Below are 25,977 nucleotides of genomic sequence, written 5' to 3' on the forward strand. Positions count from 1 at the left end.
AGTACTTCTAATATTTTAATTTTACTTTTAAAAAAGAAGGGCAACAACGGGAGGTGGGCAAACAGAAGCATGGATGCCCTTTCTAAGGCAGGCAGCCACTATACAGTTTTTTAAAATATACTTTTATTGAAGTACAGTCAGTTTACAATGTAGTGTCAATTCCACGATGCAGTTTTATGCATTATGGGCGTGGGGAGATGCAGGTTTAATGTTGCCAGGTCTTCCAATTTTTTATTTTTATTGCTCTTCACTTTTTAGTAAACCATGTCTCAGGACATATAGATAGATCTGCCTCATTGCTTTTAATGGTTTCAAAGTATTTCATAATGCTGTTCTCTCCAATAATTACAACTGATGACTCTAAAATCACGACTGATTACAGCATTTAGTTGGATCAATGGTGCAGTGGTAGACATTGTCTTTCCAGAAGGAGTATTATTTGCGTGATCAGGATCCCCTAAATCCTTCGGCCTCAGAGAAGGTTGTGTAACTTCCCCTCAGTGGCTGGTTGCAGGTAGGACAAACAGCTCTTCTTCCTTCTGTCCCACCTGGATCTCTTCTGTTCAGACATTGTACGAATGTTTACAATATATGACTTGGCAAAGTTTCCTGGATAAAATATTAGACAGAATAACTATTCCTGGTTCTACCTGATGGTGTGATATTAGAAAAAAGTCCTAGTTTCCCAGTATCATATTTTTCCTTTTCACACAGTGGTGTCCAGAGCTGCTCTTAACCCCGTCACGTGAGTGCTATGAGGCTCTCACAGGTGAGAGCCATTTGGGCACCTAGAGAAAGATGCTACAGGAATCCAGGAGAGTATCTTCATAGTCAGGGAGGCCAGAGAGCCCATGTGAGACTACCTTCTCTGTACGGGTCCACGTATCATCACTTCAGCGACCTTATCAGGTAAGTATTATTATCTCCAGTTTAGATGGGAAACTGCAGCTTAGAGAAATTTTTAAAACTTGCCTAAAACTTTTCCAGATCTTCCTGTTTTTTTTAAAAGAGAAGCTGGAAATACTAATTATGTTTGAGGAATCTTTCACCAGTTTAAAAATGTTGGTTAAAAAAAAAAAATCAGGCTAAGTGAGGCAGGTCTATAAACTGCGTCCAGTCTGAGCCCATCAGTGTGGGACCCTGTGGTAGGGACACCAGGATCCCTTAGAAAGCTACTGTCTTTATTTGGGAGAGAGGCAATGAAGGCCACCCAGGGCAGAGGCAGCGGGATGGCAGGGCAAGGAGAGATGGAGTGGAGACTGTGTGTGCTGGCGGTAGAAATGACAGAATCTGGTGATGACTGGATGTGGGGTTAAGGGAGAAAGAGAGGTGGTAGAAGACTGGATTTTCAAGATTGAGTGGTTTGTAGGATAGGGTGATTTACAGGCAAAATGGAATAAGAATGGCTCTAAAAGCAGGGAGAGCTGGATTCTCACACCTTCTCCATCAGTTGGGATAAAATTTGGATTTTCTTACCATTAGTTATAGATATCTTATGAGATATGTGCTAAACAACATAATGCATGTAAATTGTTTATGGTACTCAAAATATTAGTTGTTACAGACATTAGCTGTTTTTGGTCATCAGCATTCATTTTCTCTGTTTCCATTTTTCTTCCATTCTGTGGGGTCCTGATGGAGCTGACTCCACCCCTGGGGGGATGGTGGCCGGAAGCTCAGGTCTGGCCAGTGGGTGAGCTGCGTTCTCCTGACAATGGTAATAGGTTTGGGAGTAGTCATATGACCCAATCCAGACCAACTAGAGCCAGCGAGGACCAGTCCTGGCACTTCCATTGGAATTGGACTAGAGGTGAGGTGAGGGCCTGGGCTGCTGTGGCCATCTCACCACCCCAAGGGAGAGCAGATCTGAGATGGAGCCAAGCAGAGTTAGCAGAGTTGAGAGACAAGGAGAGAGAAATCAGGGCCTAGAGAAATAAGTAATGTCTCTTCATCATGCCTCAGCTCCATGTTAGAATTTTCAGCTTACACCTGACCCAGTACCTTCCCCTTTGTCTTAAATAAATAGAAACAAAGAAATAAACAAAGTGTCTCTGGACAGAGGACAGGGCTCCTGAGCAGACAGACCCCTTGATGTTTGCTGTCCTAATGTCTTGGGACTCACAAGTCTTCTTAATCCCCTGCAGATTTTGTGGGGGGTGGGAGAAATTCTCCATTCTTGGCTGACGACACCCCTATAATAGCATCACAGGAGGTTTTTAGATTAGTGAAAACTGAGAGATACAGTCAAGTGTGAGTCAGAGGTGAAACAAGGGAGGTGAGGAGACTGCAGACAGACAGAGCAGGAGTGAGACGTGTGAGGGAGGCAGGAGCATTCTTGCCGTTTCTAGATTCCTGTGCAGGGACGCTTTCGGGGGAGACCTGAGATTCTGTGACACTGAGGCATGCAGGTCACCCTCTGGAGCCTCGTGCCCCTCGTCACGTAGGCCCTATGAGCACTAAAACACCACCACCCAAGATTTGGCTCCTCCAGAGACATCAAAGGGTAGAAGTTGTTCAGGCAGGATATGGTGAGGTCTGAAACTGTCCCCCGAATGATGACCTGGCAAGGGGTGTGTTAAGTGTGTGTGAATGTCTGTCTTCCATCTGAGCAATCAGGTTGGGGTCCAAGTTCTGTTTATCTCAGTAAACTGCAGGGGAATGTAGACAGTGCCTAGCACATAGAAAGAGCTAGAATAGAACGTTTCACACAGAAACAAACTGAAAGTCTTTGGCGAACTCCTTCTCTTCTTCCCAGAGCAGCAACCTTAAGCAAACTGGCTAAACTTGGGACTGAGTTCTTGGGGCAAACTCTTATGTGAAGAAAGGCATGTGGATTGAGGTCCCTTGGAGAGACATTAGTGGGCTGGAGTGTTGATGGGGAATTGGGGTTAGTTACCCCAACACAGGATCTCCTTGCCAGGCTTCACTGAAACTGTAGCACAAGGGGGCAAGCCTGCAAGTCAAAGGGTCATGTTTGGAGGAGGAAGACAGGTGGGAGCTTACTGGCATCTCAACCCAGCTTCCCTGCCTCCCAGTGCCAAGAAGTATGAATGTTTTGTCTGGAGGCTGCTGAGCCCTTTACATCACTGTCTGGGCTACAACACTTCTGAATGATTCCCACATCACAACTTCTAAGTGATCTGCCTTCATCCTGCCCTCACTCCCCTCCCAGTTAGGTACCTGGATAGCAATCCCTGTTTCACAGTGGAATTCATTGGGGTGAGAAGAATGAGTTGCTGTCCCATACCTCAGACCTGCTTTTGGCAAAAAAAAAGAAGAAAAAAAGGAAATTCCGTCTTCCTCTGAAAGAATGGGAGAAAAATGGCTGCTGGGATGACAATGTCAGAAGATTTAAAGTTTCATGAGAAATTACCACCTGGGCTCTAGCCCTCACAGCATCATTGATTAGCAAGTGACTCTCAAGCAACTCAAGTCAGTTTATCCATTCACTCAACAAACAGTGAATGATTACCATGTGTCAGGTACTATGGTTTGCATTAGGGACACAAAGCTGACTGAGGAATATTTTCTGCCTTCACAGCCTATACGGGAAGATAGACCAGCAGTCAAGACAATTAACAATACCATGAGGTGGTACTTGATGTGCTAGGAGGAACCTAGGTGCAATGGGAGCCCAGCAGAGGACCATCTTCTGTGGGCTTGCTTCCTCATCTGTGCATTAGGTGTGTGGTAACAGATCATAAAAGGAAGGTAAGGGATGTGCCTGTCATGGTCACATCGTGAGAAGGAACATGGACCCAAGTTGGGGTCCAAAGCAAATGCTGAGTACTTCTCAAATTCTAGGGTACCTTAGAATTAGAACCTGACAGAGAGATTGTTTTTAAAAGGCAGATTCCTAAGCCTAACCCTAGGAACTCTTGACTCAGTACGTTTGGGGTAGGGTCTCAAAATCTGCATTTTTAAGAAGTGTCTTTGATTTATCCTGATACAGGTGGTCTGAGGACCAAGCCTTGGAAAAGACTGTCTTTAAAGTCCCTGATGACTCTGATGGACTAAAATTTCCCCAAATTTAAGTCATTTACTTTGAGCGAGTGGAAGTACCCATGATAGAGCCTGGATTCTGGCTTCTTCCCCAAGATATAGGCTTCAACATTATGAGACTAGCTAGTAAAAATCACCAGGCTGCCTGTCTGTTTGACAAAAAGCACCTCTATTCACATATTCTTCATTTACTTTGGGGAGAAATAGTGTGAAAATGCAATATGGAGTCTAAATAGTTTCCCACGATAAAACACCTAAATATCCAAAATAAGAAAGCAGTATAGAGTATTGACAGAGAACACATGCTTGGGAGGGGTTCAAGATGGTGGAACAGAAGGACGTGGAGCTTATGCTCTTCCACAGACACATCAAAGTACGTCTCTGTATGTGGAATAATTCTCACAGAATACCTGCTGGACTCCGGTAGATCTTATACAAGTGGATCTACAGGCTCTGAAACCAGTTTGCCCAAGTTTCAATCTGAGCTTCTTCACTTAGTAGCCATGAGACTTTGGGTAAGTTACTCTACTTCTCTGTGCCTCAATTTCCTTATATGAAAATGAGACTGGTAATAATAGTACATACTTAAGAGGTATTACTGGAGTTAAATGAGTCAATATGTATGCGCAGTTAGCATCGTGTAGCAAGAAATACTACCTGTAATTAACAGGGCTGAGTGTACAAAAAACCTCCAGGAGCCAGAAACCAAGAGGGAACTGAAAACTAGAAAAGTAAGGGCAGGGGCTGCCTTTTGCAGTTACCGTGGGATGGAGGAGTGGTACTGGTGTTAGTACTGGTTTTATTTACACAGGGGTTTTAATACTGTTCAGGGACAAGAAACAAGATCTTGAGCCTCTGGGAGGTGGAGTGTTGGCACTGAGACTTCTACATAAAGCCAAGACCGTGGAAGGACAACATCCTTTAAACAATTGTAGACCAGAAATAGGCAATCTCTAGCATAAAAAAAAAAGGGAAGAAAGCTTGTTTATCTTGAACTGAGCTCTAGGTCAGGAGGGGAAAATGTCTCCCTTAAGAATTCAAAATCACTGGCATAAGCCTTTAGTGGGTTTGGGGTTTGAATAAATAGTTCTTGTACAACCTAGAAACCTCTGGGCTAAGAAATAACATAAAATTCTGTCTGGACCAATGATACTCTGTGAGAAGCAAACACTTTGATGATACTGGTTTCTCCAGATTAAAGACCTGACGAAGATGAGCTCACAATCCAAAATCACACAGCACACAAGGAAAACCCATGAGCCAGAGTCCACAGATCTAACAAACAACAAGACTTGAACTCCCAGAATCTTAGATTATAAAATCATCACAGGAGACCACAAACTATGTTAAAATGACTAATAGCATAAAGTAAAGCTTCAAAAACATAATATATATCTAGAAAGTGAATAAAATAAGGAAGACAGAAAATAAAACAAATAGTACTTTTTCTTAGAAATAAATACTTGTTAAAATGTAAAACTCAATGAACAAACTAAATAGTAGATTAGACACAGCTGAAGAAAGAATTATTGAAGTTGGAGGTAAATCTAGGAAATTATCCAGGTGGATCCCAGAGATGGAAACTATGAAGTAGATATTAGGAGACATGGAAGAGAAAATGAGAAAGTCTCCTGTATAACTAACAGAAGTTCCAGCAGAGAAAACAGAGATTGGGGTGAGCACATTTGAAGGGAAGATGCCTGAGAATTGATGAAAGGTGGGAATGTTTAGATTCAGGCATCACAACAAAGCTCAAACTGGACAAACAAAACCAAATATTCTTTAAGATACACCATAGCAAAACTGCAGAACACGGAAGGCAAACTTTATAAAACAAATCAGAGAGAAAAGACCAAGTGGGATCCACTGTAGTCCAGAGTGCCCGTGAGAAGCCACGACCATGTGTGTTCCCTAGAAGTGGTGTCCTCTGAGTGGAGCCTGTGTAACTTGGGACCCACTAATGTGAGACAGACTGCAGTAAAGGAAGAGACTGAGATTGAGGATGACCTCAAAAGCACGCAGAGGATTTGGACTTGGTGTCAAAGTCCTGCAAGGAACTCTTGCATTGTCACAAGGACCCAGGGAGACAAGTAAATAGACTTGTTAACTAAAAAGCATTTTCCGAAGGATTGTTTTGCTGTGACGGTAGTGTGGAAATGAAACTATTCTGGGACTCTTTGTTCCCAGCTCCAAACTGCTGCTTTTCTGTTTTGTTTTTCCTTTTCTTTCTTTAGTCTTCTTCTTCTTCTTTTTTTTTTTTTAAATTGCACAGAGAGGTTTTGCAACAATCCGAGGTGCTTTGAGAAAAGCGTTAAATCGATTTTGAGCAAGTGCTCGCTGTTTCATTCTGGATTAACCATTCTGTGTGTAGTGGTGTTAACATTTTCTGATGGAAATGACATAAATTACCCTACTTCCTTTCCCTCCCTGTTTCTGGGTCTCATTTGGTGGACCTTGTTTGGTAAAACTGTGGTTTGGGCCAAATAAGGGAATGCTCTGGGCAGAGGGGGTGTCCCTGAAAATCTTGATTTCTCTTACAGGTTGGTAATTCTCCCTGGCCTTTAGCCCTTTGTCTTGTTGTTGACAAATGGAAAGTTCTAAGCATTTGCCCAGGAAACCCCCAAAAAGAATGATGCACAGTCTGCCAAGGAATGTGAATGAATTAAGCTAAGGCTGACCCCAGGGAAATGAGGAGATGAGCTGGGTACCACTCAACTCACACCCTCACCCACTTGGGAGCTTTTATCTCACCTGTGACATGAGGACACAGCTGGCCCAGGAGGATTGGGGATGCCCCAGGACCATGGAATTCCAGTGGACATCAGGCATGGCAGTTCAGTGAGACTCAAAATGAGTATAAGGTAAATGTGTTATGAAAGCTGGGTACTTTGAGTCTCACTGAACACCAGAATTCCCTACTCCTGTTCCGTATTAATGTGACAACAGCTGACTAAGTAGGGGACTGACTGCCCTGAAAAACTATGCTTTCCATTCAAATCAGCTTGCTTTAAAGGCAGAAAGAAGGCAATGATGTTCTAAGGAACAGAACAACCAAGGAACCTTTCTTAGTCTTGCTACTTCCCTATGTAAGCCAACCAGTGATGAGAGAAGGAAAAGGGCAGGGGAATGCGTAGTTCCTTGTTCTTTGAATCCTTCCTCACTTATTACATTGAAGGTAGAGAGTTTTGGTAGGAGGTGCACATATCAAAACCACCTGAGTCAGTTCTGTGCAGTGTTCCCACTCTTTTGGTGGGAATGAAATAGATATGCACATACAAGCTACAAAATACAAATTGTGTAATTTTGGTGATTCTGTAGACGAGTGAATGTTTTTATAGTTGCATTTAAAACTGGCATTGCACAATATAAAAATGAACAGTAAAATTCATGCTAATAATTTAGAGTTTAAAATTTTTTCTTGGAACAACATTTAATAGCAAATTAAAATACTGTGACAGTGGGAATGCAAAATGGTACAGCCAATTTGGAAGACAGTTTTGTAATTTCTTACAAAAATAAACATAGTCTTTTAGCATATGATCTGACAGTCACAATCCTAGGTATTTACCCAAAAGAGTAGGAAACTTAACGTTCATACAAAACCCTGCACGTGAATGTTTATAACAGCCTTATTCATATTACCAGAATTTAAAGTGGTGAGGATGTCCTTCAATAGGTAAATAGATAAATAAACTGTGGCACATCATACATACATATAATGGTATATTATTCCGTGATAAAAAGAAATGAGCTATCAAACCATGAAAAGACATGGAGGTGTGAAAGGAAAATTAAAATGGACTCGGTACTGCTTAGAGAGCTCCCCAAATTGGAGCTAGCTGTCCATTAAGGAAGTGTGACTTACACACGTCTCAGTCTGGTTGGAATCTGACATTTTGACCTGGTGAAGTCATCCAGAACACCTGCCAAAAACTCAAGATACTTATCGGACACTCACCCTAAAATAACTTGTGACTGTCTATTTATCAGACCCCGACCCTAAAACAGCTCACGAGTCCTTAAGGATGAATGTTTTCTGACTCATCAATCACAATTCTTGCCAGGCAACTTTTAACAACTTCATAGCTTTTTGTCTTTATAAGACCCTGACTCTGTCCCTTTCCTGAAACACTCCTTTGGGGTTACGGTTACCTGAATCTGTGTTTCTCGAATTGCAATTCTTAAGATCCCCAAATAAACACTTTTCTCATCTGCAGCCTCTTGCATTATTATTTTTTGGTTGACAGAGGAAATTGAAATGCATATTGCTTAGTGAAAGAAGGAAGTCTGACAAGGCTACATGCTGTATGATTCCAAATATATGACGTCTTGAAAAGGCAAAACTATAGAGTCAGTAGAAAGATTGGTGGTTACTTGAAGTTTGGGGATAGGGAGAGAAAAGAGGGATCCATTGGAGCAGCACAGGGGATTTTCAGGGCAGTGAAACTATTCTGTATGATACTGTAATGATGGATATGTGATATTGCACACTTGTCAAAACTCATAGACTATGTCACCCAAAGAGTGAACTCTAATGTAAACTCTGGGCTGTAGTTAATGATAATGTGTCAGTATTGGTTCATCAATTATGACAAGTGTAGGACACAAATTCAAGAGTGCAGAGGGGGTGGATGGGAGCTCTCTGTACTTCCTGCTCATTTTTTCTTTTAAAAAATAATGTCTATTAATTACAAAAAGTAAGGATAAAGAAACTTTGGTTGCATGCCATATTGACTTCTGGGGCAAGAGCTAAGAAGCTAGAGGGTGGAGAAGTTGATGAGCACTCTAGAAAGGCCTCAGAGTGACCAATGAGTCTCTTTGCTTTGGCTTGGGTCCCCTTCTTTGTCAATAGGGAGTGGAGTCATCAAGGACCCAATCCTGTGTCCGCTTCTCCACTGGGCGTTGTCTGAGCTTCAGGTGGACTTTGTCAGAGCTGGCACTCAAGTGTCTTTTCTGATGGATCCCCAGTCCCTAGTCACTGCCCTACTTTCAGGTTGTCCCTTTTCAGAATTTAGGAGCCATACATGTTCCAAATCTACAGGATATGGGGAGTGACATTTATCCCTGGACAGCCATTAACTGTCAACATCATCAGAAAAGAGACTTTAGTACCATCTCTGCCACTCACTGGATGCCCTTGGTCAAGTTACTTTACCTCTCTAGGCCTCAGCTAACATGTATGGAAAAGGAATATGGTGGAGGGAGACACGTTAGGTGATTTTCCAAGAAAGCTGCCACAGAACCTCAGTGTGCAAAAAGATGTAAATGGGGGCTGTTCTGGTTGAAGTTAGGGAAAGGTAAAAGGAGAATGACAGAGAATCCCAAATCGCCACTCACTTGTCCTCTTAACCCACTGGTGCCCTTGAAGCTCCAGAATTTCTAGAAACCCTAGGGTAACATGGAACACAATTCAAAAATCCCTTTCTGGCTACCTCTCTGATTTTATAAATAGAAGGGCAAGGGACTTGTTCAAGGTCATACAAGGAGATAGTGGTCACGATGGAATGAGGACCTTGGTCCCCTGACCTCTAGTTCAGTGATCTTTCCCTTCACCGTTTTGCCCTAATCCTGTTGTGGCCACATTTTGTTTATTGAGTGGGAAACACCCTACGAGCCCAAACATGAGCTCTGCCCTCTGGGAATGGAAACAGCAGCCCACACACAAATCACTGCCGCTGCACGTGCAAGGACACCCTCACAGAGTGCCAGCAGTATGGTCCTGGCTCTCATAGGTTATTTGTGTTTCAACCAAGTATGAGATTCCTGACTTCCCTAGAGCCTCTGATAAAGATCTGCAGGGATTTGAATGAGCCATTAGTGAGTCTTAAGCAACTTTAGCATTTGTCCTCTGTACCAGCGTAGCGCTGAGTTATGTACCGTCTTGTATGCTTATTACCTAGCACTTTCAAGAGTATTGGTGTTATCTCTTCAACCCTCTGTGGATGCTCTCCTCCATAATTAGGCAGTTCCTCCATGCCTAATTTGGTGCTTTGTACACAGCTGGTGCAGAGTCAATAGTGCTTTGTCATTCATGCTTCTTCTCAAGGCCACGGGACCTATTCCTGCTCACAGAATGGGAAGGGGAACAATGTCTGAAGAGAGTTCCAGAGGCAGGCACGCTTTTGAACCTATCAGAAAGGATGAGGCACCACTTCACCCAGCATGACATAAGTGAGAAGGAACTAAGCTGACAGCCAATGAGAGGATTCTACAAATAGCAGCAATCCAGTTTGGAGCATTTACTGTGTGGCAGGCACTGTGCTAAAGCCTGGAGATGCATGATCCCCAGGAGTGCTAATAATAACCTTGGATAGACTTCTTCCTACCTCATTGTACAGACAAGGGAGCTAAGGCTCAGAGAGGGGAGGTAACTTGGATGATGCTTCAGAGCTACCACTGGAACCCAGGTCTACGTTCATAATTTCTGTAACCTCTGGGTAGCAAAAAGAGCTTGTGTATCACATTTTTGGATATCCCTCTGCCTGGTCTTTGCCCTTCAGCCCAAATTGCTGTCTCCTCCTCCTACAGCCTCCCAAAGAATTTAGACAGGGCACCAAATGAAACAACTAGAGAATGTAAAGCCAAGGAGTTTGTATACAGGCGTATTAACGTGGCCCGGGGACTTTTGGAAACAGAGGAAGGAGGGGTGGCTGAGACATTAACAAAACACAGCCAGAGATGGGGTTATGAATGCAGAAAATCTGCAAAGTTTATCCCAAAGGTCTTTAAATTGGGAACATTGTGATCCTACTGAGCAGTCCCTCAGAGGCAGATATGATGAACTAAAGCTTTTTCCAAAGTCCACTGGGGCCCTGAGAGCATAGCGGGTGCTTACTCGGGGATCTCAGAGTCAGACAGACCTGGGTTTCAGTCCCAGATCCAGATCCTTCCCTTAATAGCCGAGGGACTTGGGGCAAGTTACTTAAGCCTTTAAACTTCAGTCTGCCATCTGTATCTTGGGGAGAATAATAATACCCACCCAAGAGGGTTGTAAAGATTAAACGAGGTTCTTGCTGAGTGCTTGACATAGAGTCTGGCGCATTGTAAACATTCAATAAAGAGTGATTATCGTTGTGATTATTTATTAATATTCTCCAGGTTCAGCTTCTCATCAGGTGCGGTTTAGTTCTTTTGATAGCCAAAGTGACTAAACCTCTAGAGCAGTCATACCCTTTAGGGACCAGGCCAGGCCTTGGGCTCCGATGGACGCCAATGTACCAATTAGCTCTTGTGCTCTGATTCATGCTCTCTTTGCAGTGATTGCATATCTGGACGCCTACCCGAAGCCCCCGGGTAGAAGGATAATTGTGTAGGCTCTTTTCCAGGATAGATTGGGTGGTAGCTCAGAAGGAGAATTACCCAGACTGCAGAATCTTCAACCTTCCTGAAAACGATTGAAGCCACCAGAATATCCAAAACCATCAATTCAACTCTAAAGTTCGCAGCCTTCCCACACCCACAGACTCAAAATACCTGAGCTAGACTCTTCTAGGGGGACTCAGAAGTCATCTGATCCAAACTCTTCATGTTATAGATTAAATACAGGGTCCTGGAGGGAGGGTGGAACCTTGAACAGAATCACAGATTGCTAGAATTGCAAGGCAACGCACAGCGCCACAAAGGGCTGGGGATGAGGCTCAGCTCAGAGTTTCTCTGAATCTGGTGACCTCTGGACACTCCCGTGCCCCCAAGCTTGTGGTGTTCCGATGACAGTTCAGAAGGGCTCTGGGCTCCCAGTAACTTTCCATCTCTGTCTCTCTTGGTGGGTCCTTCTCTCTCTGTTGCATGGCTGTGCAGCTGATTCCGGCACAGACTCATGGTTAGAATGAAGCCAACTACTTATCTGTCTTCCTGTGCTCGTTGGGCTCAGAGTCCCTGGAAAAGTTAAATAGCAGCTTCTCCAGGTGAAAACCAGGATCGTTCTCACAGTTCTGTCAGAGGTGGTGATAGGGAGATGTTGAAGGTACAAAATCAGTGCGAATCAGGAGAGAAACACCAGGGACCCAAATCAGAGAGATGGGGACAGATGTGTGAGGAAGGGTGGAAAAGGGGCAAGGAACACATCTGCATTATCCACTGTGGTATCTACAGCAATCACACTTGATGCTCAGTAAATATACACCTATCGAATGAACGAATGAATGGATAGAGGGAAACAGATATGCAACTTCTTAGGTCACTTGGAGCATCAGACCTGGAGAGGTAATCTGGTCAAAGGGCCATTAAGGCGTGTGCAGGGAAGAGTAAAGGAGCTAACATACACGGAGCCTCCAATGCGAACCAGGCCCTGTGCTTGGTCCTTCCACTTGGCGTATCATAGGCTTCTCGTTACCACCCAGGACGTAGGCATGGCCCATTTCACAATCAGGAATACTGAGACTCAGAGCAACTTTTACATTTGGACAGAGGGAAAGTAAGCCTTCTTGGAAAGAGTTCATACTGAACTTTTCTTCTCTATATCCCTTGTGTGCTGATTATTCTTCATTTGCCCCACCCTCCACCAGACTCATCATCTGCCCCTGTCTGTTCTGCTCCACGCATTCTTGGGATGCTGACCTCTAAAGACCACATCACCCAGATCCCATTGCCTGGGCCTTCTGGTTGGGTTGTCCAGTGGGAGGCACTGGGTAGAGATCAAAAAGTGGGAGGAGAGAGAGAAGATGAATTATTTATTACCCTGCTTCTTTTCTTTCTATTTAATTAATTAAATAAAGTATAGTTGATTTACAATGTTGTGTTAGTTTTTTGTGTACAGCAAAGTGGTTCATAACATATACATACATACATATATTCTTTTTCATATTCTTTTCCATTATGGTTTATTACAGGATGTGGAATATAGCTCCTTGTGCTAGACAGTAGGACCTTTTTTTGGGGGGGGGGTAATTAGGTTTATTTACTTACTTATTTATTTTTTAAATGGAGGTCCTGGGGATTGAACCCAAGGTCTTGGGCGTGCTAAGCACACACTCTACCACTGAGCTATACTCCCCCAATTCCCCTTTTTTTTTCCTTAAAAATTTTTTTTCTTTTAAAAAATGTATTTATTTTTAGGACCTTTTTGTTTATCTATTTTATATATACTAATGTGTATCTGCTAACCCCAAACTCCTAATTTATCCCTCCCCCACCCCCTTTCCCCTTTGGTAACCGTAAATTTGTTTTCTATGTCTGTGAGTCTGTTTCTATTTTGTAAATAAGTTCATTTGTATCATTTTTTAGATTCCACATACAAGTGACATCATTTGCTATTTGCCTTTCTCTGTCTGACTTACTTCACTTAGTATGATAATCTCTAGGTCCATACATGTTGCTGCAAATGGTATTATTTCATTCTTTTTTATGTGAGTAATATTCCATTATACACACACACACAAACACACACACAAACACACACACACACACACACACACATCTTTATACATTCATCTATTGATGGACATTTAGGTTGCTTCCATGTCTTGGCTATTGTGAATAGTGCTGCTATAAACACTGGGGTGCATGTATCTTTTTGAATTAGAGTTTTCTCTGGATGTATGCCCAGGAGTGAGATTGCTGGATCATATGACAATTCTATTTTTAGTTTTTTAAGGAACCTCCATACTATTTTCCATAGTGCCTGCACCAATTTACATTCCCACCAGCAGTGCAGGAGGTTCCCTTTTCTGCACCCCCTCTCCATACCTGCCCCCTCTCTGCCTTACCACCCTCTGTGGCTGTCCCTCCTGTCAGACAGCACCCTTCCACCCCTCTAGCTCTGCCCAGGCTCTGGGAACAGCGTTTGCTCCCCTGAGCCCAGCAGTGAGCCACCGCTTCATCACTGCTGCTAAGCCCTGAGTGTTTCACCATCTCTTCATGGTTCCCTGAACTTTGCCCATATCTCTTGTAAATAAGTCTTTTTTTTTTTCAATTCTCTTCAGTAAAACCCTTTTGAATGACATGCCCTTCTGCTTCTCTGTGCCTTCATTCATTCCATTTCCAAAATGTGCAAGAGCCTCCTCCTTTTCCTCCAAACCAGAGCTTCCTAAACTTCCACATCATTCCCCCTCCTCCACCCTGGTCCTCGAAGAAGTCTTCTGGACTATTCCCATGTAAAATAATGCTGTTGTTCCTACTGCTAGGCTGACTTCAGGGCAGAAGACTCCTGCTTTTTGTCCTTGTGGTTCCACGACTAACTGGCTTTTCAATCTGCTCATCTTGGCAGGAGAGTAAGCTCTTTGAGGGTAGGGAACACTTTAGCAATTAAAATCCTAAAATCACAAACATCTTTCGCGAAGGAACCTTAGAGATTGTCTCATTTCACCCCTTTGTCCTACCAGTGGGGGGATGGGGTCTCAAGACAAGGAAAGGGTCATGTTCATGGTCACCAGTTACATAGACAGAGCCCGCTCCAGAGCGTATTCTGACTGCTTCACCATGCTGTGTTGTTGCACTGAACACTCAGTAGGCCCTCAATATGCTGATGACTGATCCCTCAATTTTTATCTCTAGCCCAGTCTTCTCTCCAGAACTCTTGACTTGTAAATCTCACTTCCTACTCAGTATCTCCACTTGGATAAATAACAGACATCTCAACATGTTCAAAACTGAGCTTGGAGAAAGAACTGCAAAGTGCATCTCTAAGTGGGAGAATTACATATGACTGATCAGAGATCAAGTGGGTACCTACCAAATGCCAATGACCTCCACTGATGCTAAATTTCTCCCTCCAGCAAAGATAATCATCAAATTCAACTTCTTCCTAGGACTGCATCAAGTCAGGGGGAATAAAACCAGGTCAATGGCAGTGGGATTGTGTGAGCCCTGCAATTTGCTATGGCAAGAAACTATACATCCATTGTCCCTAATAGCCATTCAGATGACAATTCAGTAGGGAGGGCCCTACCATATACAGTCTTTTCAAGTATCTTTGGGATTGGAGATTGTGCTACTCATAAGAGAATCTCTTCTACTCTGATTTCTGAAGTTGAGTTCTATTATGTGCTATGAAGAAAAAGTAATGCCATCAGGAACTATGCCAATGTTGTACACGACGGCCCTCTGATGCCCTGTCTGTTGGGCTGAAGATGGGCCATCAGTTAATGAATAACTCAGAAAGTCTTTATGGCCTTTATCTGTTTCCTTTTGTTGATCTGTAGGAAACAGGATGTGTTAGAACAATTTTATTCTAAACTTCTTTGAACAGAAATTAGAGATGAAACACAGAGGAAACAACGGGAAGCAGAGAAAGACCAAGCGAAAGTAAATTTCTTAGTGAAAACTGATTACGCCTGCTGCTGTTCTTCGTCCACACGCTGTTGGTCGTGCTGTCAGGGAAGGAATCTTCCTTCCTGAGGAAGGCCCCTGAAACAGCGAAAAAGGAAATAGCCTGAATGTCTGTTCTAGTTTGGGAGAAAAGCTCCAGCAATAGGAGGAGGGTCTTACTGTAATGTGCTGCACATGTTGCAGATTGCTCATATGGTGCTTCTTAAAAGCAATCTTTTGATAAGGTGCTCAGTTATCTATTGCTGTGTGACGAACCACTCTAAAATGCAGTGGCTTAAAGTTAGCCCCATTTACTAGTTCTCACAGTTCTGTGGGTTTACTAGGTGGGTCTTCATAGGGCTCTTCCACGTTAAGTGAGTCTGCAAACCCCTGGGCTTGGCTGCAACAACAGAAAAAGCTGGATCTCTCTCTCCACGTGGTCTTTAATCCTTAAGGAGACTGGTCTGTGCTCTTACATGCCCCTGGCAGCGTTCCAAGGGAGTGAAAGCAAAACCTGCAAGGCCTCTTAAGGACTAACCCTGACGATCTCATAGGATTTCTTCCTCTGTGTTCTATTGTTCAGTGAAAGTCTTAAGGCCAATCCCAGGTCCAAAGAGTGGGAAAATTGACTCTACCTCCTGGTGGAAGCACCTGTAAAGTGACCCAGCAAAGAGGAGTGAGCCCAAGGGAGGCATGATTCATTAGGAGCCTCATGGTAACAATCTACCACATAAGACAATTGTCAGATCCTAGAATATTGGAGCCAAAAGGGACAGGAACAGGTAGTCCAAGCTTCTTTCTAATAAACCAGTTATTCCAAGGACTCACTCTCAACTGCCAGGAGGTTCAAGCACAGCATAGTGCAAAATATGGCTTCCAGCATCAGCCTATCGAGTGTCGAGGTCTGCCTTCTGTCCAGAGTGAGCCTGGCATCTTCCCGTCCTTCCCCAAGCTTTGCACGCCATTTTTATATGCTTTGTAGCTTCAACACATTCTCTACAAATTTTGACAAGTTGCTGAGGAATTTCTACAGTGTAAACTTTTTTTTTCTGTAGAGAAACTGAATAAGAACAAACACTTCACTGGGAGAGGACACATCTGGGAGAGCAGCCATTTTTAAAGAAAAGTACATGAAGTCACAAACGGTCTACTTTGCAGTGTCGTCACAGCTGCCTAGCTAAATATTGGAATCCCAGGAAGAATCCGCTGTGCATCATGATCCAGAAGCCAGCTTAGTAAACAGTCTTTTAAGATGTGCACATTTTGTATATTCAGAGTGTAAAATATATATATATATTTTTTTCTCCTTGTTCAACCAACTCTTATGCCTACATTTAATTCATCAGCGTTATCAAAAAGCACGTCTGTAAAGTATTTAGTTGCAGGTGGGATAGGGCGAAGAGAGTCTCCCAGGCCTGGTCTCTTTCTCCAGGACAGTGGTTCTCATCTGGGGATGGTTTTTCCCCCCAGTGCACATTTGTCAACATCTGCAGCATTTCTTATTGTCATGATGGAAGAGAAGTGCTACTAACATCTCCTGGGTAGAGGCCAGGGATGCTGCTAAACATCCTGCGATGCACAGGACAGCCTCCCAAACAAAGAATTATCTGGTCCAAAATGCTAAAAGCGCTGTTGAGAAAGTCTGCTCTAGGGGTTTACAATGATGACATCAGGGCTGGCCTTCTTTGTGTTCAATGAACACATGACTGCAGATCTCTATTGAAAGCATTGTTTTCTTTCATTCACATGTGTGTTAAAATGTTTAGAAGAGATGAGACATCGGAGCATGTTTCTGGTATGGGTTAAGTCATGACATACATAGTTTAGAAAAGAGATTATTTTCCATAGTGATTAGGCATTCATCACAAAGGAGGGACAACTGAGTAAGTTAGGACACAATTGACAAGTAAATATTTTCTTGACTCCAAAGAGATGTCATGGGGTTTTACTCAGGGACGGAATTATTCAGGTGAGCTGCTACTTTTCCTGCATTTTTCTGGGTCTCATTTGGAGACAGATGCAGAAAGCACTGACCTAGAATCAAAGTTTCTGAGGCACTTCCCCGTTATTAATAGGAAACTAGCCTGCTCCCCCAAAGGGCCTGGACCACCAGGAGTGAGACTGGTGGAGGTCTAGACTGGTCAATTACTGAAATATGTAGTTCTGGAATTGGGTCCTCTCTCCCGGGATTGTCTCAGTGACCTCGGCCCAGGAGAGCCTGGCTAGGTGATTGCTGGAGCCAGCACTAACTGTAAAGACAGACAGTAAATAGTCCTATCTCCCATTTTGTAGGCCAAGGAGCTCAAGGTTAGGGAATGTATATAATTTACCTAGCAATACACAGCTGGTAAGGATTGAAACCGAGTTCTGATACCGCATCTTCTCTCCTTACTGTCTTGGTACGTTGGAAAGAAGACCAGGTTTGAAGTCAAAAATAACACCCAGTTTTCTGTGGCTTTAGGCAAGTGTAAAGGGCCCCTCACAACTTCCATAATCCTCTTGCATCCAGACTTCCCTCATCAGGCTTTGAGAATTCCAGCCTCTCTGTCCACATGGGTGAGTAGTGGCCATTGGGAGGAGGAGACAAGACCACCACTGAGTGATGGGGGGGGGGCGGCAGGGGCTGACGCTTCAGCTCAGGTGCTCTCAGCTCCAGGGTGAAAGAGGCTAAAAGCAGAGACAGTGTGATGTGGGCACGGTCCTCTCAGGACGGGGTGGTGGGGGCTGCTGTCGAGGCAATAGAGGCAGAGCCAAGCTAAAGAGAAGCTGGACAAAGCAACGTCCTGGAGAGCATCTTCCTGGCTTTTCTTTGGCATATGGAAAGTGTCACTCATTCGTTCATCATTCAGCCAGCCAGGCTTCACTGAATTTAAACTCTGTGCCAAGCACACAGTGCAGGGTTAAAGGTAACTGAGATAGGGTGGATCCCTGCCCTCCCGCGGTTTAGCAGGGGCAAGGGTGTGGGCTTGGGCATCGACAGCCTGGGTTTGCCTCCCAGCTCTGCCACTTCCTTGGGCAGACTCTTTCACCTCTCTGCGCCTCGGTTTCCCTGTCAAGTTGGAACAATAAAAGCACCCATATTAAAGGGACACTCAGAGAGCTAAATGATGTAACTTAGAAAAAGCACTTGGCACAATGCCTGACTATACATATTAGCTGTTGTCATTGCTGTTAAGTGGTGATGAGACAGATATGTTAACAGGCAGTTATTAGCTATTCATGGAGCCCTGGTAGATGATGGGGTTCACTGAAGGAAGATGGAGTGGTAAGCTGGGAAACAGGCACCAAAAAAAAAAAAAAAAAAAAAAGGAGAGAAGATGAAAAAGAAAAAGCCATTATGGCTTGTGCTTTTTTTTTTTTTTTTTACTTCTGCTTGGGCAGAGGAATGAACATGTAGACACGTCTCCATGAGAGAAGAGCTCAGACACCCCTGAGACGGAGTAAGAGGCAGAGTACTTCCCCACAGCCCTGCAGGCACACCTCGCGATTGCTTTGATCTTAGAACAAGACTATGAGCTAGGTATCACGACCTGTGTTAACTTCCTGGGGCTGCCATGACAAAGTACCACACAGTGGGTGGCTTAAATGACAGGCATTTATTTTCTCACAGTTTGGAGGCTGGAAGTCCAGATCAAGATACCAGAAGGGTTGGTTTCTCCTGAGCCTCTCTGTCTGACTTGCAGGTGGCAGCCCTCTTACTGGGTCCTCACATGGTCCTCCCTCCATGTATGTGTAAGTCCCCTGGTGTCCTTTCCTCTTATAAAGATACCAATCCTATTGGATTAGGGCCCCAACCTAAAAGCCTCATTTTAACTCAACCACCTCTTTAAAAACCTGATTTCCAAATATGGCTATATCCTGAGGCACTGGGGGTTGAGACTTCAACATATGAATTTCGAGGGGTCACACATAGTTCAGCCCTTAACATCAGGGCATGCTCCCTCGGGAGGCTCTAGGGGAGAATCTGTTCCTTATCTTTTTATGGACTCTGGTGGCTGTCAGCATTCCTTGACTTGTGGCTGCATCATTTTCATCTTTGCCTCCATGGTCACATTGCCCCCTCCCCTTCTGTCTGAAATTTCCCTCTACCTTGCTCTCCTAAGGACATTTGTGATGGCATTTAGGACCCACCTGGATAATCCAGGATTATTTCCTCACTTTAGGGTTCTTAATTACATCTGCAAAGACCTCTTTTTGAAATGAAGTAGCATTTACAGATTGCAGGGTTTAGGATGTGGATGTCTTTTGGGGGTAATTTTTCAGCCTACAATTCCACTCCATTATACAGACGGGAAAACTGGGACTCTGCAAGGCAAGGCAACCTGCCCAATATTATAGAGAGAACAGAGGCAGAGGCAGGCTTCCAAACACAAAGGTCTGAACTCAATCCATCGCTGTCTCCAGTCCAGCAAGCTACTCCTCAGCTGACAGCAGGAAGAGAGAAGGTCCCTGCTGAGAAGGACACCCTCACGGAGAGGCTCCGCTTCCAAGAGGATGAGCAGCTCAGCTCAGCAACGACTGTGTGGTGGGAGAACCCCATCATCACCTACTTGAGGCGAGACCAGAGACACAACGTGTGGTCAGGAAAATTCCTAGAAGCAAGGAATGCGACATGAACCTCAGATCCAGAGAAACTGAGTTTATTTTGGAAAATGTCTCAGGTGCAAAGGGCCAAGGCTGCTGGAAGGGCTCTGATGATTCTGCTCGGCAGGCTGAGTCCAGAAAGGTGTTTATTCTCCTCAGGAATGAAGCAGTGGACACGGAAGAACTTGCCGCGTCTTGTTCAAAGAGACACTGGGAGGCAACCAGGTTCAGTGAGGGTGGTGACCTGCACTGCGGTTTGGACCTGGGCATGGGAGGGGAGGATGGGGTTGCAACTCTGAGAGGTGCTGCAAGCACGAGGAGAAGGTGGGGTGAGCAACGTACCCTGGTGTGCCTGGGCCTCTCCCCAATTAAGCACTGAAAATTCCACCTCTACAAAACCCCCTATACCTGCATAAACTGAGGCAACTGGCCACCCAAGTTCCAGCACTCATTTGAGCATAATGAATGTGTCTAATGCATTTCAGATGGCAAGGCCAAGGCTACAGGTCTGTTTTTCTCCTCGGGGAAGGAAGAGGGCCTGTCTCTACAAACTGCCTCCAAAGAGATAATATAAAAAGAGATGCATTTGCTGGATATGAGCTTGGCTACCCTAACAGAGATTCCAAGCAACAGTGGCTTCAACACAACAGGAGGTTAGTTTTCTTCCACTTAACAGCCTGGGCTCATATAGTTCAGAGCTAGTGTGGTGGTTCCAGGGAGCAGTGGACCCAATGCTTTCTGTCTTGCTGCTCGTCCATCTCATGTGAGTAAGGGCGTCACCCTTACTCACATGAGCCGTCCTCACCATGCCCTGCCTGACTCCTCAGCTCTCCCATCCCCCTTGTAAACAATTCCCTATATTAAATTTCCTCTGGTTAAGTGTCTAGAGAGCTTTCTGCTCTCTTGATTGGATGTTTACTGATACAATCTATGACCTGAAAATGATGAGAACTGCAGAGAGAGGAAGGGGCAGGGGAATGCCACAAACACACTCACTGCCGACGCACCTCAAGAAGGAATACAGGACACAGGATTGTGGGCATTCAGTGGCTAGACTGAGATGGAGGAAGTGTCTTGCATGTGCTGTCCATGAGTAGTTAGTCTGAGCTGGGCGAAGCTGCAGAGTTTTAGTCTGACTCCTAAGTGGAGAATCCAAAGATGAGTGTGGACTCAAAGGGAGCGAGCAGGGCTGAGCTGGGGTGAGGAGGACGGATGGTCCTCCGTAGGCTGGCTGGAGAAAGCAGGAGTTGATGCCAGGAAGGATCAAGAAGGTGCAGGCATAGCCAATATTTTATGATAACTATAAACAGAATATAAACTTTAAAAATTGTGAATCACTTTGTTGGACACCTGAAACTTATATAATATTGTACATCAACTCTATCTCAATTAAAAAAAAAAAGATGCTGGCAGTGGGGCGGTCCGAAAACCCTGGCTGGATGTCCAGCATGTTGGAAAGAGGAGAGAGGGTAGCAGAGTCAGTGAAGAGAGGTGACAAGAGACTCCTGGATGATAAGATAGGTCAGCAGGAGTCATCAGCCCTGATATGGGCTGTTTCCCTCAAATTCATATGCTGAAGTCTGAACCCCCAGGACCTCAGAATGTGACTGTATTTGGAGCTAGTCTTTATACAAATCATTAAGGTACAATGAGGTCATTAGAGTGAGCCCTAACCCAATCTACCTGGTATCATTATACGAAGAGGAGGTTAGGATCCAGTCATGCACAGAGGGAAGACCATGTGAAAACACAGTGAGAAGGCAGCCATCTCCAAGCCAAGGGGAGAGGACTCAGAGGAAACCAAACCTTGATCTTGGACCTCCAGCCTCCAGAACTGTGAGAAAATAAATTTCTGTTGTGTAAGCCACCTAGTGTGTGGTATTTTATGACAGCAGCCCTAGCAAAGTAACCCAGCCCCTTACTTACCAGAGAACTTTCAACCCTTCCCGCAACCTTATCTGGGAGCATTTTGCTGGATCAGACTCTTTTTTTCCCCTTCTTTTTATCTCTCTCTCTCTCTCTCTTTTTTTAACTTTAGGAAAAATTTTAAAATAAATAAAAGTCTAAAGAATACTGAACATTCATGCTCTCATTATGCAGAATTAGCAACTGGAAAAATAGTTTCCTATTTGCTTCAAGCGTTTTTGATAAAATAATTTTAACATTACAAATATGGTTAAAGTCCCTTTGACCACAACCTTTTCCTCTTCTATCCCTCCTCAGAGGCAATCACTATTAAGGAACTGATGTGAATTCTTTCAGTCCATGTGTCCATGAAAAGCATTTGGAACTGGTTTGTGTGGGTTTTTCATCTTTTGCAATCACGCTACATGTCTGGTGAACTTTGGCTCTACCACTTCCTATTACGTGCAGGGCACATAACACCACTGAATGGAATAGTGACAGAATTATTCCCTGCAGATTAAGTCAAAGAGAAGTCTCAGAGTGGGGCTAAAGCCTGCCAATTTCCTTTTTAACAAAGAGAAAGTACGGGCTCTAAGTTTTCAGCAAGCCAAGGTATCAGGCAAGGATTCTCATGCTATTCTCATTTTCCATAAATTTATTTTTATGACCACCTTCTATTTAAGGTGAGTGTCATTGGTCTTTCACTTATGACATTAGAATAAAGCTATCCCACTGAATAAATTTAAGTATAAAAAGGTAGATAGATTTAAATAAAAATACTGTGCCCAGTAATGGTACAGATGGCTTGTGAATGTTGAAAATTAATGAAAAGTGTTCATGAATAGGATTTTGGGAAAAGCCAGATAGGTCCATGGGCAGGCTGATATTTCCATTTATTGAGCACTCTGACTGTGTCTGGCACTATGGAAGGCATTTTATACATTATTTGTTGTAATCCTACAATGACCCTACAGAAGGGTGATAAACTCCCTTTGCAAATTAGGAAACTGAGGCCCAGAGGGGTAAACTATATATGACTCCAGAATTCATGTGTTTAAGCTATGTCTACTACCTTAGAGTCTTATCTTTGCCTGTAAAATGGGGCTTAAAGACGACTGGTCTGATGAATTCAGAGGGCTAATGAGAGGTCAGAATAAAGGCAAGGATGTGAATGTTCTTTGAAACCTGTGACGTGCTGTCTGGGTGCTGCTGGGGCTTGTGGCTGGTGTACTTGTTCTGCTACTCTTGTCTTGAGAGTCTTAACACTTTCATCTCTGAAGTGAAGTCCAGTGGGACAGTGGAGATTTCACAGGGTCCTGGAGCCTCTGCTCACATGGGGTCCACCTCCCCCTGCCTCCCTTGGATGGGGTGTCAGCCTCCCACTCTTGAGTCCTGGCCCCTGCGCCCTGTCTGGCCTCCCCTCCCCGTCCTCACCCCATAAGGGCAGCCGCTCTGTGCCCAGCATGCTGGTGGGCCCAGCTCCCCTGCTGATCCGCCCTGGCCTGGGTGTGGGCACTGGGACAATCAGAGTCTGGCAGGCCTGTGTCCCATGGGGCCTCTCATGGGGGAAGGTGTGGCTGCCCTCCCTGGTTTGCAGTCCCTCAGCTTGTTCAGTGCACCCCTGAGCAGGGGCCTCCTGCCCACCCTGCCTCCAGGACCCAGGGTACCTTGGCACCAAGGTTGCAATTCCTGGGACAGCTGGAAGAAGGTCAGCTTCCCTACTCTCTGCCAGGCCCCAGTCTTCATTTTGCTCTCAGTCCCTTCGGTTACATAGCCAGCTCGAGGACTGAGAAAGTGCAAGGAGCACTCACTGTGTGTGACGAGGTGGAGAACGGGAACCAAGGGGGAAATCCAGGAAAGAGGAACAGTGTTTAGGGAAGCCTCCAGGTGCAGGGCGACCCACACGGACGTGGCACAGCACAAATGTGAGAGGCCCCAAGCCTAACTCCTGTCTCACGGCCATTAACTCACCATGGGCCTTTGTTTAGGCATCTGTAAAATGAGGAGGCGGACCAGGGGCGGGGCCTGCGCCACGAGCCCGTCTCTGATCTGAGACTACCATGGGAGTCAATGGACTCTCTCCCCAGGAAAGTGCCCAGACCCTCAACATTTTGCATGAAACTACAGAGCATCACAGCTTGCCAAGGACCCCACGGACCCCAGATTAGGAATTCCAGGACTGGAGGTTCTCCGAAGCTCCCTCCAGCCCCCAGACTAGGCAGGAAGGAGCACATCACCTAGTAAGGCTAAGGGCGCAAGGGGCGGGCCGAAATGTTAAAGCTCCAAACGAAAATGAGAAGGAACCCTTACAAAACGGGCGAAAGAGATCTGTTGGAAGGGCAGAGTGACAAAGACGGCGAGCGTGTATAGGCTATAAAAGCTTCCTGGGAAACCACGCGGTGAGCTTCTTAAATGAAAAAAAGGGAAAGAAAACAAAGAATGTGCATGCTCCTGGAGTAGAAATTGATGGCTTAACAGATAAAGACACGGTCCAGGCTTCGGGAGACTGCAGGAAATGGGAGGGTCCCGTGAAGCAGAGCTGACTCATGAAACGTCTGCGCTAACGGGCCTCTGGGGAACTCACCTAAATTCCATGGTGGGAGCGACAGCTGCTCGCCTGGTCTCTAATGGGCCACTGATTGATTTCTGGGGCCAGCTGGCCAAAGCTGTGGAAAGAAAGAGTGGGTAGACACTGTCTCCAAAGAAAGCAACTGAAAGGCCTTAGGGAAGAGAAGAGGGAGGAGGCAGCAGACATTTGCTGGGAGTGAGGCAGCAAAGGGCAGGGCAAGATGCTGAAATTCTGAAAGGAAGACCAGCGTCAGGGGAACCGGGCAGAGATGACGCAGACGGCGGGGACCAGGACGACCGCAGGAGGGGCAGCGACGAACGCGGGAATTTCTGATGTTCACGAGAGACGTGAGAAACGGATGGTTGTGTGTGTGGGAGAAGACACGAAGGCTTGAGTTACACATTTCATCGTTTAATTGCACAATTTGTAACAAATTAACAGTCGTCCCAAAACAAGACCAAATGTTATTCATGGACACCTGGATCCCAAAAGAAGGCTCTTGGAGGAGTTGACGAGGCTGGACACGCTGGTGGAATTATTTTTCCAGAATGTAGTTCCCCCGAGAGTGAGAACCACAGGTCAGAAAGAGCGTGGAGAATCAGACTTGGGTTTAAATCTGTATGTTACCCCTCTCAGCTCTGTGATGGCCGTTGTTTCAGTTGCTTAAATTGCAGTTTCATCAAAGGAGAAAGTATTCTTTGTCAGGCCTGTGCACAAGGTGGTTAACAGGCTCCATGGAAAAAATGTGTGTGTAATAGCTTTGTAAACCATAAATCACCTCAAATGTAAGACACCATTTCTTTGCTCATTTGTTTGTTTATTACCAATCCGAGTACTCCCATTATCCCAGTTAAACAGAAAGTGTTTGCACAAAGTTAAACAAAGTCAAAATACTATAACAATTCAGTCCACTTTGTCCTTCGTTTTATGACTGTTATCAGTGAGGCGTGGGCTGGAATGTGGCTTCTCCAGTCATTCTTTCAGTCCTTTTTTCTTTTATTGAATCCATCATTTATTCTACTCACAGTGGGTGAGACCCTGCTGAGTACCAGACATCTTTGAGGTCCCCAGAGGACGGAACACGATGTCTTCTGTCTCGGGGAAGCTCATTGGCTAGTAAGACTTTTATGTCCCAAGAATGGAAGGAGAAAGAACTTTCCCCACCTCCTTTACCTCCATTGACATGGAGCGCATCGAAGTTAAATTTTTGACAAGCCGAAGCAGGTTCTAGGGATTAACTTGACTTCGGCCTGAGCCACGGCTGGCTTTCCTCATTTTCATTTTCCTGAGACTCATCTCAGTTTTCTACTTAGCGTGTAAATTAACCCCCATCCTTAGAAAGACCATTTTTCCCCCCAATTTGTCACAGCTATAAAATATGATGCTTTCCTTGAGATGCAAACTCCTTAAGGACAAAAGTTCCTTTCTCCCAAATTAACTTCTACTTTAAATCCCACGACTCAAAATATACTGAAGGTCATTATCACTCTGGGGGAACACAACACACACCAGTATTTCTCCTTTCTCTCGCTCCTACCTCTGGGCAACTTCCAAAGCCAGAGCTGAGAACAGGGAAAGCCCAGTTGGAACCGTAGTTGTTCTCTTTAGAGGTTAATCACAGGAGGATGCGGAAGGATGTGGAACTTTACCGGGAGGAAGTCCCCCAGAGCTGT

General features: G+C 44.7%; 1 long non-coding RNA gene across 1 annotated transcript in view; it reads left to right on the plus strand.

Moving 5' to 3' along the window:
• Positions 1 to 691: 691 nt before the first annotated feature.
• Positions 692 to 25,977, plus strand: part of LOC116663765 — a 43,158-nt gene continuing 17,872 nt past the window's right edge. Inside the window, exon 1 of the long non-coding RNA XR_004320089.1 lies at positions 692 to 909. This is a non-coding gene — a long non-coding RNA (uncharacterized LOC116663765). The remainder of the gene's footprint in view (positions 910 to 25,977) is intronic.

Source organism: Camelus ferus, chromosome 5 (assembly GCF_009834535.1).
Source record: "Camelus ferus isolate YT-003-E chromosome 5, BCGSAC_Cfer_1.0, whole genome shotgun sequence".
Taxonomy (NCBI): Eukaryota; Metazoa; Chordata; class Mammalia; order Artiodactyla; family Camelidae; genus Camelus; species Camelus ferus.